The sequence below is a fragment of the Rhea pennata genome, chromosome 3 (genome assembly GCF_028389875.1).
Source record: "Rhea pennata isolate bPtePen1 chromosome 3, bPtePen1.pri, whole genome shotgun sequence".
Lineage (NCBI taxonomy): Eukaryota > Metazoa > Chordata > Aves > Rheiformes > Rheidae > Rhea > Rhea pennata.
This window is the reverse complement of record NC_084665.1, coordinates 107,162,519-107,174,598: the sequence shown is the minus strand read 5'-3', so window position 1 is coordinate 107,174,598 and position 12,080 is coordinate 107,162,519. Positions and strand designations below refer to the sequence as shown.

Here is a 12,080-nt window from a genome sequence, read left to right as displayed (position 1 = left end):
CATCATGGCAACCTTCGTTTATGTTTGTTATTACTCACCAGTAATTGTTAGTATTCATTGTTATACCATTAATTCTTAGGATCTTTTGTCATTCCTATAGTGAATTTCTTTTCTCTCATTAGTTGCTTAATAAATATGTTAGCTTTATTAATTTTACAATAGATTTAAAATAAAATCTAGAATCTTTCTCTACCAATACTAGCATTTAGTATTGATAGAGATTGCAGGGATAGTTAAAAAAATTTGAATCTATAACAAATACATACTCTTTACTAAGTGATTCAAATATACTTTTATGTTTCCAAATATATTATGTCATTTCCTGAGTATAATATTGTCCTTGCCACATACTATGAAATTGCAGTGCAAATTGCCCATTTATAGAATGTAAAATATAGCTCAAAATGTAACAAGCAAAAATATTTTTAAAATTATTTGCTTGACACATCTGTTGTGTAACAGAACAGTGGGAGCTTAAAAACTAAGCTGAAGTTGAATAACAGGAATATACACTTCTAGAAATAGCATAAAATGCTATTTTATCTTAAGAATAATATTTTAATTGCTATAGATAACTTTAGTGTAAAACTGGGAGTCGTGGCTTCCTTCAACATCCCTATCCCTTGTTTAACAGTGATGCTATGGCTGTTAATTTAATTTATTGTTAACAATAAGCGACTTTATTGCTTCCTCAGATAGTAACTTTTCCTGTTTGTCCTATAATGTATAACTATTAGGAAGAAACATTCCATAGTCAAAGAAAGTGTTAAATATCTATTTTCATGCCTGACTCCAGGTACTGTATTAGAACATTTCAGAATTAATTTGGTAACCAACTTGACTGATTTTCATCTAAATTGTTATAAGTTTATATGCCAGCTAAGCCCAAATATCTCATCTGAAAGCAAATCACTTTATTTTCTTTGGAGTCACAAAGCTGAATAAGATATGATATGTTTTGGAAAATAAATAGATTAGGCAGAGAATATGTTTGCATCTCAGTGTTTTATACTTATGAAAAATGTTTGGAATTGATTAGCAATCTCCTGCTTAAATAATGCAGTTTTGAAAACTCTAACCTTTGTTTCACACATGGCTTCTTTCTCATCTCTGAAATGATTTATCAGATAAGTTTTATTGCCTAAATATGTAATCTTTCTCCTTTGTTGTGGTTAGGCAATACTGGCATTGTGGAGGAAAAAAAAAAAATAAAAATAACAGAAAAAAGATGATAGATCTTGTCCTGAGCCAAGGCTGTAATTCCGAGCCTATGAACTATATGCTGTTCTGCATGTAGTTCTATATTCAAATTATTATCCCTGTAACACTTAGCAAGTTTATCCTCAACTTCTATATTCAAATTAGGAATATTTATCTAATTTACAAGAAGAGTAAGAATTATGTGATTCATTGTTAATTGAAATTTTCATTTGCCAAATAAGCTATTGTTTATAAAACCACAGGGTAACTCTTCCATATTTCCGTCTTCAGCATTTATCACATTGGCAGGAGGTGGTTCATTTCCTGTTATTATATAGTTCAAAAAAAATCTCTTACTCCTCTGACCCTATCTGAAAATTGTAAAAGAAGCAGTTGCCTGAAAAACAAAAATGGTATTGGCAGATATTTGACATGTATACAGGCCTCATCCAAATAAATGTCAAAGAAGTCAAAGCTTTACATCAACCTTCAGTTCCAATTCAATCTTTGGAATTGTTAGGAAAATTACATTAGATTAATTCCTTTTTTCCTTCTGACGTTACAAACTCTCTTGATAAAGAAACTAAACCAATTTCATAGAAAATTAATAGGCATTGCAATTCAATTATTACTTGAAATTTTAGTGATATAGGTCATGAGTGGCTCAAATCAGTGTTGTAAAGCAGTTAAATCATAACACAGGCTGAGCTAAAAATTCAATCGAGTAACTAAAAATGTAAGCTGGAAACAAAAAATATAATATTTGGTCTATGAATTCAATTATGAAACTGTGGAATATATATTAACAACATGCAGTTTCCTAAAATGTTCCTAGGCTTATGAGCATCTTTCAGCAGGTAGGAAGGTCGCAACTATGATGAATATTATGTGGGACCTTCTTAACAGACTCTGTTTGCAAAGTTTTTTTAATAGGTGGAAAAAGAATGACAAATAATTAGTTCATACTTCATAGTTTCTGTGGTACTAACAGGCACGTATCTTTGGAACAGACCAACATAGTTTAAATATTTGTGGAATAGTTGTCCGCCTCTGCTGGAGACAGCGGGCCAAGACACAGGGTGCTCCCTGTTGCTCCAGGTGTTAAAGGATGAGACAAGTGACGGCGCGTCGAAGGCAGCCCGCATAGCAGGCACGCTAAAAGCTAGACCCAGACTCCATGTGGTCCCTGCTAAGACTGACGGTATTTCACTATGATTAGGTCATTTCTATCCATTCTGTTTCATTTTGTAAAAAGATAATGAACCTTGTAAAAAATACTGCATATTAAAAGTTATAGCCTTGAATGACAGAGCAATCCAAAAAATCCTTTTCTCTCTCTGCACTGCATCCAGTTGCAGCTGTCAGATGCAAAGCTGAGAAAATACAGCTCCAGCTGCTGCTGCCTCCCACCTCGTTCCTCCATCACAGACAACGTGTAATTTCCTGAGTGAGAAGTCACAAAGTGCAGCAGTCATTTTAACTACCACTTCCTTACACCTTTGCTACTCTTGTAAGCAATGCTTCATTCGCCAGGAAGAGTCCATAAAATCTGGTTTATTTTTCCAAATAATATCAACTTTCCTATTGCAGAAAGATGTATGTGTGTGTATAACTACAGTGTCAGCTTGCAGCACTTCTGGTGACGGCTGGGTAGCATAGCAGAGAGCTGTGGGGAAGATGCCCAAGCTACCTGGGGCGCCAGAGCCGTATCGCCAGCGCAATGCATAGTCAGCCCAGGCTGTGAGGTCCTGCTGAGAAACAGCCTACGAGGCTGGCAGCAATGCCAGGGAAACACATCAAATCACTTGCAATACCTGGGACGTTCTGCTAACGGCGATTCAAATACCCTTGTGCAACTCTGGGTTGTACCGTGAAACCGTAGCTGACAAGGAGGTCTGAAAGACCTGAACCACTCTGTTTTCTTTGTCTTTTCCTGTGACTGCTGGCTGAAAGCAAATGGCTCTGTTAAACTAACTAGCCTTTTCAGTTAGGTCAGGACCAGAAAAAATAAAAGCAAAAAGCATGATTCAGTCAGAACCAAACCAAACATCTTTCAGTTTCAGTTAGTGAAAGGAAAATCTGAGTAAAAAAGAACACTTTGTTTCCATTTTTGGCATTGGTGAAAACAAATAAAGAGCTAATGTGAGGACAGCTGTTCACAGGCAGTTAGAGGAAAGGAGTTATACATGACATGGGAAGCTCTGGTTTGGTGCTCCCTTTTCTTGATAAGGTCAGCTAGTTTTGTAATGCACCCTATATGCGGAGAGAGTACTATATATGAAATATTCTGTATGTTATAGAACATATTGGGATGTTTCCTTACAGTTTTTACCTTGATTGCTGCAATACTTATTGAGCTAGAATGAGCCTGGAGCTAGCAATTAGGATGGTCTGTTGAGAAAAAAATTGTTAAAATCCATCTTCTAAGTGAGCCAGAGAGTAATGCAAATTTACATCTTTGGTCATCAAACTGAATATCCTAAATGCCATGTTATTGTATATTTAGATGAGGAGGGCATACTCAGTTTCTCCTGATAGTATTATTTGGATTTATTTGGATAAAACACTTTCAACTTCATTGAGAGAGAGACCGCTGCTTTAGCCTACTACATAGGACATTCACCTGACAGATGGGATATCTGCTCAGTGTATATTGCTTTTATATTCAAAGTGAAACAGCTTCCACAGAAGAAAATGGAAATACCTTATAATGCAGGAACTGAAGCAGTCTGCTGAGAGATAGGAGATCCTTCTCCTGTCAAACAGAACTGAACATCTGACCTCAGTACGTTCTCTAGATTTTAGGCTAATGAAAGGAAGAGAGCATCAATGCTAGTTTCTTAAAACTAACTGACATTTTTCTATAACTCAAATTATTTGACTACAACAAAGCCTGTAATCTTGATGAATTGATGAATAACAAAAAAAAAAAAAAAAAAAAAAAAAAAAAAAAAAAATTACCTGTGGATTTCAGCAGAATGGAGTTGGGTCATAGTACATAAAAGCATCCTGAATTTCTTCTCTAATGTTAAATAGTAAGTCCAAGATCACTTGGATCCCTCTTTGGGGATTTCTAACCAATCCTGAGAAAACTTAGCATGCAGTACTGCTGATTTCAGAGGATATAATTATATCCTCTAAGCCGTAGCCCTAAGTGCCAGGTACACTCCATTGCAATGACTTGCTCCATTTTTTTCTGGAAAATATAGTGTAAAGCAAACCTTTAGTTTTAGTTATATGCAACTCCTTTCAGCTAATTCCTACTACTAGGTGGCTCTACTGTATCAGTTCTTACTGAAGAGCTGGCACTGAAAAAGATGAGACGTATGTCATTTTTTTAATTTTGCTTTTCTCAGCCAGTAGGAATCGGCTTGGCAAAGAGTAAACTTAAGAGAATTCCACATTTACTGAACTATTGAGCAGTAATTCCAAAACCAATTAATTCAAACAAGGTCACATTGCATGAGGGAGTTTTCAGTTACAGCTCAAAATGCCTGAGGAACTGCAGGTTTCCTTTCTCCTGATTCAAACCCGTTTTCAGCTTTTCATTTTTGAAGTAAGGGGCTATGTAGGGTGAATTTGTAGAGTGTAGACTTGAAATTTGTCCACAAAACTGTCTTTGTCAGTAAAAGGACTGCATGATCATGTACATGTAGACATAATGGCATGAGAATATCTGGTATTTCGTCCAGCAGCTGCATAGTAGTTGCTAGCACTGCTATATGTAGTGCTGCTGCATAGCATGGCACTGCAGAATTCAGAAGGACTGATCTTCTGGTTGCTGTTTGAATACTAACAGCATTTGTTATATTTTTGTTTCAAAGATATGAGGACAGCAAATACGGGCAAAAGAATAAGTCATGGATTGTCATAGGGATTCTGAGTTTGCAATACAAACTTACTGGGGTGCTGCTGTGGTTGTAGCACTCTGTCCTTGAGCACTAGCCATATATAAAAAAGATCAGATAAAATACACTCCTAAATTCGTAAAAGAAACAGTGGTTATGATCAATAAATACATGGTCTTCTTTCAGCTTTTCAAGAATAAGATACTTATCCAGGCAGTTGCTTGGATTTTTTTAATCTGGTACAATATTTCTAGGAAAATCCAGGCAAAAGGGCTGGAGGGGAAATGGATGTGTGAAGTAACATCTCCAAAATTTATATTCTGTCTATACAAAGAATGGAAATAAATGCAGAGTCTTAGAGGTTATTATTGGTATCTGTTGCTAAATAATAGTTTGCAGCAGTGTCCTATATTATAGGTATATTTAAACTCCCACAAAAACTTAATTCCAGATAAGATATAGAAGGCTGTTTTCTCAATTATAATTTTCCCATTGACTTTGTTTAATTACTGTTGGGTGCCCCATGGAATTATCTGGCACTCCAATTCTCTGCAGGAAACATAACATATATCTGTGGGAGCACTTTGGGATCCTGAGTTATTACTTTGGTGCTGTGCCAGCTTCTGTGCATATACTGTGAGAATAAATTTTATACTAACAAACGATGAGCCCAGTTCTACATTTGGATATGCACACATCATTTTCATTGCTCTGAGTGTATCTGGGGGGAATAATTAGTCTCTAATTCTTTTAAATATACTATTCTCCTCCTTTGCTGACACCACTGTTAAGCAGCAGTTCTACGTTATGGAAGTGATCCAGGGAGTCACTCGAATGAAGGTGACACAGACCCTTTGGTCTGAGGAGTTCAACGGAGCATGGCCAAAGGGCTGCTGTAACTCTTCAAAACTCTGGGATGCCCTGAGATCGGAGGAAGGCTGTGCTAGTCAGGGCTGTCTGACCACCCGGCTTCTTCAGGCTGGTGAGGCATGCAAAACAGTTGGATCAGTAGCCAGGAGCTTTTTACGATTTTCATTCTCCTTGGTACAGATGATCTGCAGAGGCAAAGATAAAAAATGAAGTCCCTGCCTTGCATCTATGGTTAGTTTTAAAAATGTGTAATGACTGTCTTTCTTTTGCTCCTGCTGTTCTGCACTTGACATAATTCCTCCATAACCTATTAGATTTGCCAGACAGCTGGCTCTTTTTTTTTTTATTAAAAAGGACACTCATGCTCCCTTCCCTGGAAGAATTTGGCTTCAAAGCTGCTCTGTGAGATCAGTTTTCTCAGCTGCATTTTCTGAATGACATTATAAAAAAAGAAAAAAAAAAAAAAGAAAAAAAAGAAAAGAAAGGGTAAGAAAGAAAGAAAAAAAAATCATGCAAGGAAGGTGGTTCACTGCTTAGGTGTGTGAAGCCTTCCTGGAAAGATAGAAGCTAATAGCAGCAAAGATAAATTTCAGCCCAGCTATTTAGCTAGAGACTGCCAGAGGGTTTTGTCCTTAGGTGGGTAGGCACAGCAGTGGGAAGCTCACAGCACGAGTGAGCGTTGCCTAGCTGAAATGTTCCTGGGGCTTCTTCCTTTTACATTGCCAGGATCCTCTCCTGACGATGCTTCTCCTTCTCCGTTCCTCAGGGAATGAGAAAGACCTCTTAAGGAGTCCTTTCAGAAGAGACTCCTTAAGTCTTCTCTTATCCTGCCTTTTTAGAGAAGCGTATGTCAGGAGCCATAATACTGACATGTGCCTTGGAATACAGTGCTTTCTGTGCTGGATATAGAGAGCTTGTTTTTACTGTATTTTGGCAAGACCTTTGTACTAGTTCACCTAAAATATTTCATCCATCGGGGCTGAGTTCATCAGTTAATTTAAATAAGTGTTGCACTCTTGAAGCTGATGAAAGTTATGGCCTCAGCTCCATGAAGCTTTCAGTGCAGCAAGAGGGAGATCTCTGTTCTGCTCTAGCTTCTTTGAAATCTGGACAATCTTTGTAAATCTATGTGCATAGCCAGGGGAGAATTACTCTATATGTGGGCCCTAGGGAAGGTGCTGTGGCATAGAGAGGGTATGTGAGACGAGATCGAGCTGTATTTCAAAATAATGATATACCTACCCTTTATGGCAGGGCAGATCTTGCTTCAGCAGGGTCCCTTCACCTTCCAGAATACCTGTCAGCTGGTAAAACCATTTCCAAAAATGTATTGTCAGATATGTAGAGAGACAAGTTAAGTGCTTTCCCTACTGTTCCACCTCATGGAGAGGACATTTTGATTAATGCTTTCCCCTTAAAAATACGCTTCTCCTGAGGGACATTATTTATTTCTAACTTGCAATATTGCCATTTCCAGGAGAATGGGATACTAGTGGGTGGCTGCTACCCAAGTCTTTCATAATAATACAGAGATCTGAAGGTAGAAACAAAGCAAATTCATTATACTTTAAATAAAGTAGTATCCATATTTGAATGGCAAGACTCAGAAGTCAGGCTTTTCTCAGAAAGAGAAAGACTCTTATAGTTAGCTCTAGGTTTAGTTCCAATGAATTCTATCTCTGTTTTGTTGAGCTGAAAAGCCTGTGGTGATGCTTACGTATCTCTCCCAGGCAGATTCCAACCCTTCAGCAAGTGCCATCCCCTAATCTGACTTCCCTGAAATGGAGTCTAGACAAAGGTCAGGCTTGTACTTAAGTTTTGATTTCTGCTCTGGCAATTTTGTTCAGGATCAGGCCTATTGTAGAAGGGCTAATGGTAAACTTCACAATTAAAATACATTTTTTCAGAGGTTCATTGAAAATAAAGATGCTAAAATAGAATCACAGAATCAGTAAGGTTGGAAGGGACCTCTGGAGATCATCTAGTCCAACCTCCCCGCTCAAGCAGGGGCACCTAAAGCATGGTAGACAGTGTTGCATCCAGGCGGGCCTTGAATAGCTCCAGAGAAGAAGACTCCACAACCTCTCTGGGCAACCTGTGCCAGTGCTCTGTCACTCTCACAGGGAAGAAATTCCCCCTCACGGTCAGGAGGAACTTCCTGTGCTTCAATTTCTGCCCATTGCCTCCTGTCCTGTCACATGGGACAACTGAAAAGAGTTTGTCCCCATCCCCTTGACACCCTCCCTTCACGTACTTGTACACATTGATAAGATCCCCCCTCAGTCTTCTCTTCCCCAGGCTAAACAGGCCCAGCTCTCACAGCCGTTCCTCATAGGGCAGATGCTCCAGCCCTCTGATCATCCTCGTAGCCCTATGCTGGACTCTCTCCAGTAGCTCCATGTCTCTCTTGTCCTGGGCAGCCCAGAACTGGACACAGGACTCAAGATGAGGCCTCAGCAAGGCTGAGTAGAGGGGCAGGATCACCTCCCTCCACCTGCTGGCAATAGTCGTCCAAATGCACCCCAGGATACCTGTGGCCTTCTTGGTCACAAGGGCACATTGCTGGCTCATGGTCAACTTGTCATCCACCAGCACTCCCAGGTCCTTCTCTGCAGAGCTGCTCTCTGGATGGTCAGCCCCCATCTTGTACTGGTGCCTAGGGTTATTTTTGCCTAGGTGCCGGACTCTGCACTTGCCCTTGTTGAACCTCAGGAGGTTCCTCTCTGCCCAACTCTCCAGCCTGTCCAGGTCTCTCTGAAATAAGTGACATTCCAAGGACATAACCAGACAGAATTCACTCTCGGCCATAATGGGTAGGTGAGTGGGATGGGATTTGGATCCAGGTGAAGTCACTTAAAAACATATGTTTACATGGGAGATAGTTGTCTAAGTTCCCATGACAGTAAACTCAGATCAGTTTGAGGATTAATGGCTGGTGTCATTTGAGACATCTGGGACATCCGTGTGAGATCTGTAGGAGAACTGTCTCCTTCTGGACAAACAACTGTAGGCTAGGCAGAATAGCCTAGGACATGTGAAACGGCCTTAGATACCTATGTTTAGGTAAATTTGACCTAGAGTGAATACAGTGTATGGATCTTATTGTACGCTGACAGACAACAAACATCTACACTGAGGTATCTTACATAATTACTTGCTTACCTAATGACACACTGATCCTTAACAGCAAACTCTGTACTCACTGTACATGAAATGTTCTAGCATGCCGAAAATGCAAGGTTTAGTCTCAGTATATAGCCAATTAAAATATGTACACTGAAAACCATAGTTTACCCAAATATCAGAGCAATCCAAACATCTTATTACTACTCTTCAGAGGCAATTAAAGGATATTATAACAAGTTTGGGGAAGATACTGAGTTTGAAGTGAGTAAGCCATCACTGGGCTTACCGAGATTGGGAACATAATAATAAGGACATATCAATGAGTCATAAGTTTTTATATGCATTTAGTTTTTGTTTTGTTAAATACAGGTGAACTTTTTGGGATAGTTCTCCGTCCCCAAAAATACATATATTTCCACTCTTAGTCTTCTTCTACTCCTAATCTCCTTCCCCATAGTGAAAAAACATAAAATTTCAGCCATAAAAATTCTTCTCACCTAATACAAATATCTAAAATGTAGCTGTCAAAGGCAGTCACATTAATGTTCTATTATAGTCAATGAGATGTGATTTATCTCCTTTAGGATTGGTATTTGTTATGAGATTAGTTGTCCTCCTGAGGTCTCTATTTCTCTCACTTGCCTATAAAAATAGTCTACAATGATGGCTTAGGTATAGCTAGCTAACTTTCAGAATTCTGAGTTAAAAGTCAGTCATATTCAACTTTCATTATAGGATGAAACTAAAGGTTGGATCCTGAAGGATCCTGACATTTACCAATTTGTATCTTGGGTAAAAGGATTTCTTGGTTTGACTATTGCCTGTACTGTTGCAATCTCAGAAGTGTACTCTGAGATTGTGTCCAAAGCTGTAGCTTTCTACTGATTAAAAGAATGATTTAAAGGTAAGCATTACATTTTCTTTAAGTAAAATAGCTTTTAATCTTTTAAATTCTTTAGTTTAGTACAATTATCATAATGCACCATTAAAATTATTCTACTGCACAACACTTTTTTAAGATTAACTGAGCAAATGCTTTTGTGTCCTTCGCAGTTTGGAATTTCCTGTTGGAAATTAAAGAAAATCACAAGGTACACATAGTTATTATAAGAGTGAGACTAGAAAATATACAAACAAAAGTCTGAATAATAAACCTGCATAATATGTCTGTGAATGTGTTTCAAGAGGCTGGCAGAAAATACTTCACTTGAATAATAAGGCTGCATGGGAAGTCAAGAAAAAAGATTTCTTTAAGTACAGAATTACACCAATATTGGTTTGATTCTTTTCTACTGAAAAATGATTTCGAATTTTCCATTGCTTTCAATGTGAAAAGTCTCCAATTTAACAATGGCTCTTAGATTTTGGAGCTCTTTTTTCTCTTTACTTCTCACTTGTTTGGTGATGTGACAAATATAATCTATATTCCTGAAAAGGCACACATACATTCTGTAAATGAAATACAGAATAGGTAAAAGTACCTTTTTTACCTCCTTGCCACTGAAAAGCTGAGATGATGTTTTGTAAAGCAACTTCAGTATTTTAGAGGCACACAAGAACTGTCTTGAAGAGCAAAGCAGCTGTCAGCACTTTGCTTTGCTGTCTACAGGATGCTAAGTGCTGGTTAGGCTATAATTTCTTGCAAATTAACTGATCTAAAATAGAACCCTTTGTAACTAGTCCGTCAGCAATCCATGAGGTTTATGTTGCCCACATCTCTTTTAACTTTGGCAAAGGCTTACAGTTTCTGACCTTGATGTCTTGTTTGATTTGCATTTCTGTTTTGAGACTAACATTAATTACACTGTCAAAACAGATTTTGTCGTTTACGTAACATGGGCTGCCTACGGAGCTTAGTTTCCTCAATATGGAGGCAACCATTTACGCACTGAATGACTTGATTACAGTAATTCTTTTTATACTGTTCTCCTTCCAGCTCCAGTTGGGAGATTGTAGTCTGTTCAGATACTACTCTTAGACTCCAGCTTTTCCCATATTTAGTAGTCTCATTTCTGCTTAATTGTTAGTTTCCTGTACAAAATCAGATAGATGTGTAGAGCTTTAGCCTAAAAGGGTCTACTGTAATTATTGAGTCTAACCGAATGCACTTACTGATAAAAAAAAATCTCATCCAGTAATTTTGTGTTATCCTCCAGTAAATTCTGATTGAGCTTAGGTATCATACTAATGATTTTAGACTCTCATCTCAAATGCTATGTAGATTCTGTTTAGCAGAGAGATGTCAAGAACAGATGCTGCTTAAAAAATAACATTTTGTATGGGATTCATCTGGCAGCAGTGTCTCAGTGACATGTTGCTTTGAAAAGCTCTTTAAAAATAATTATAGATAATAGACATAGATCTTGCCTATGTCGATAAAATGTTATGATAATGTTCCAGATTCTGAGTTTCTTTGAATTATTCTAACTATTCTGACCTCAATGTCAACGGCTTTAGCGGAGCTAAACAGCATAGTCTTGCTCGGTGTCTAAAACTGCACAAGAAATACAAAGAATTTGTATTTAATACTCCTGTAGAGCTACAAAGGGACCTTGGGCCAAAGTATTAGTAACTGCTATGCAGTAGGTCCAGCAGAAGAGATCAAATGAAATCAGGTGTCAATCAGACCCTTAACGCGAGCAAATGTCACACAGGCTTGCTTTACTAGCCAGTTCACAGGGGCTGTGGAGCAGATGAGATGAAGCCCCCACCTTTCTAATGAACCCAGGTAACAGAAGTTAGGTTTTGTCATGCCAGAGTTTTGAGAGGTTGGAGTTTGTCCTACCCATTTAGGCACCTCAGAATTAGATGTCTAGATCTGAGCTGGTTATCCTTGGTTCTCCTTCTAGTCGATGGAGAGAAGTAGGCACCTGCATAGGTGTCATGAATCATCATTTGTTTCCAGTAAAATAGGCATCTAAGATGTTTGAGAATTACCTTCCAGAACTGCTTATCCTCTCCAATATTTCTAAAAGAGAGCAGACAACTAAATTAGACTTGGATCTTCCCCTGCATAGTTCTCAAATAAGGATAGTG

General features: G+C 38.2%; 1 protein-coding gene across 1 annotated transcript in view; it reads left to right on the top strand.

Moving 5' to 3' along the window:
* The window catches only part of DLGAP2 (DLG associated protein 2), a 304,160-nt gene that overhangs the window by 254,698 nt on the left and 37,382 nt on the right, over positions 1 to 12,080 (top strand). The window lies entirely within an intron of this gene.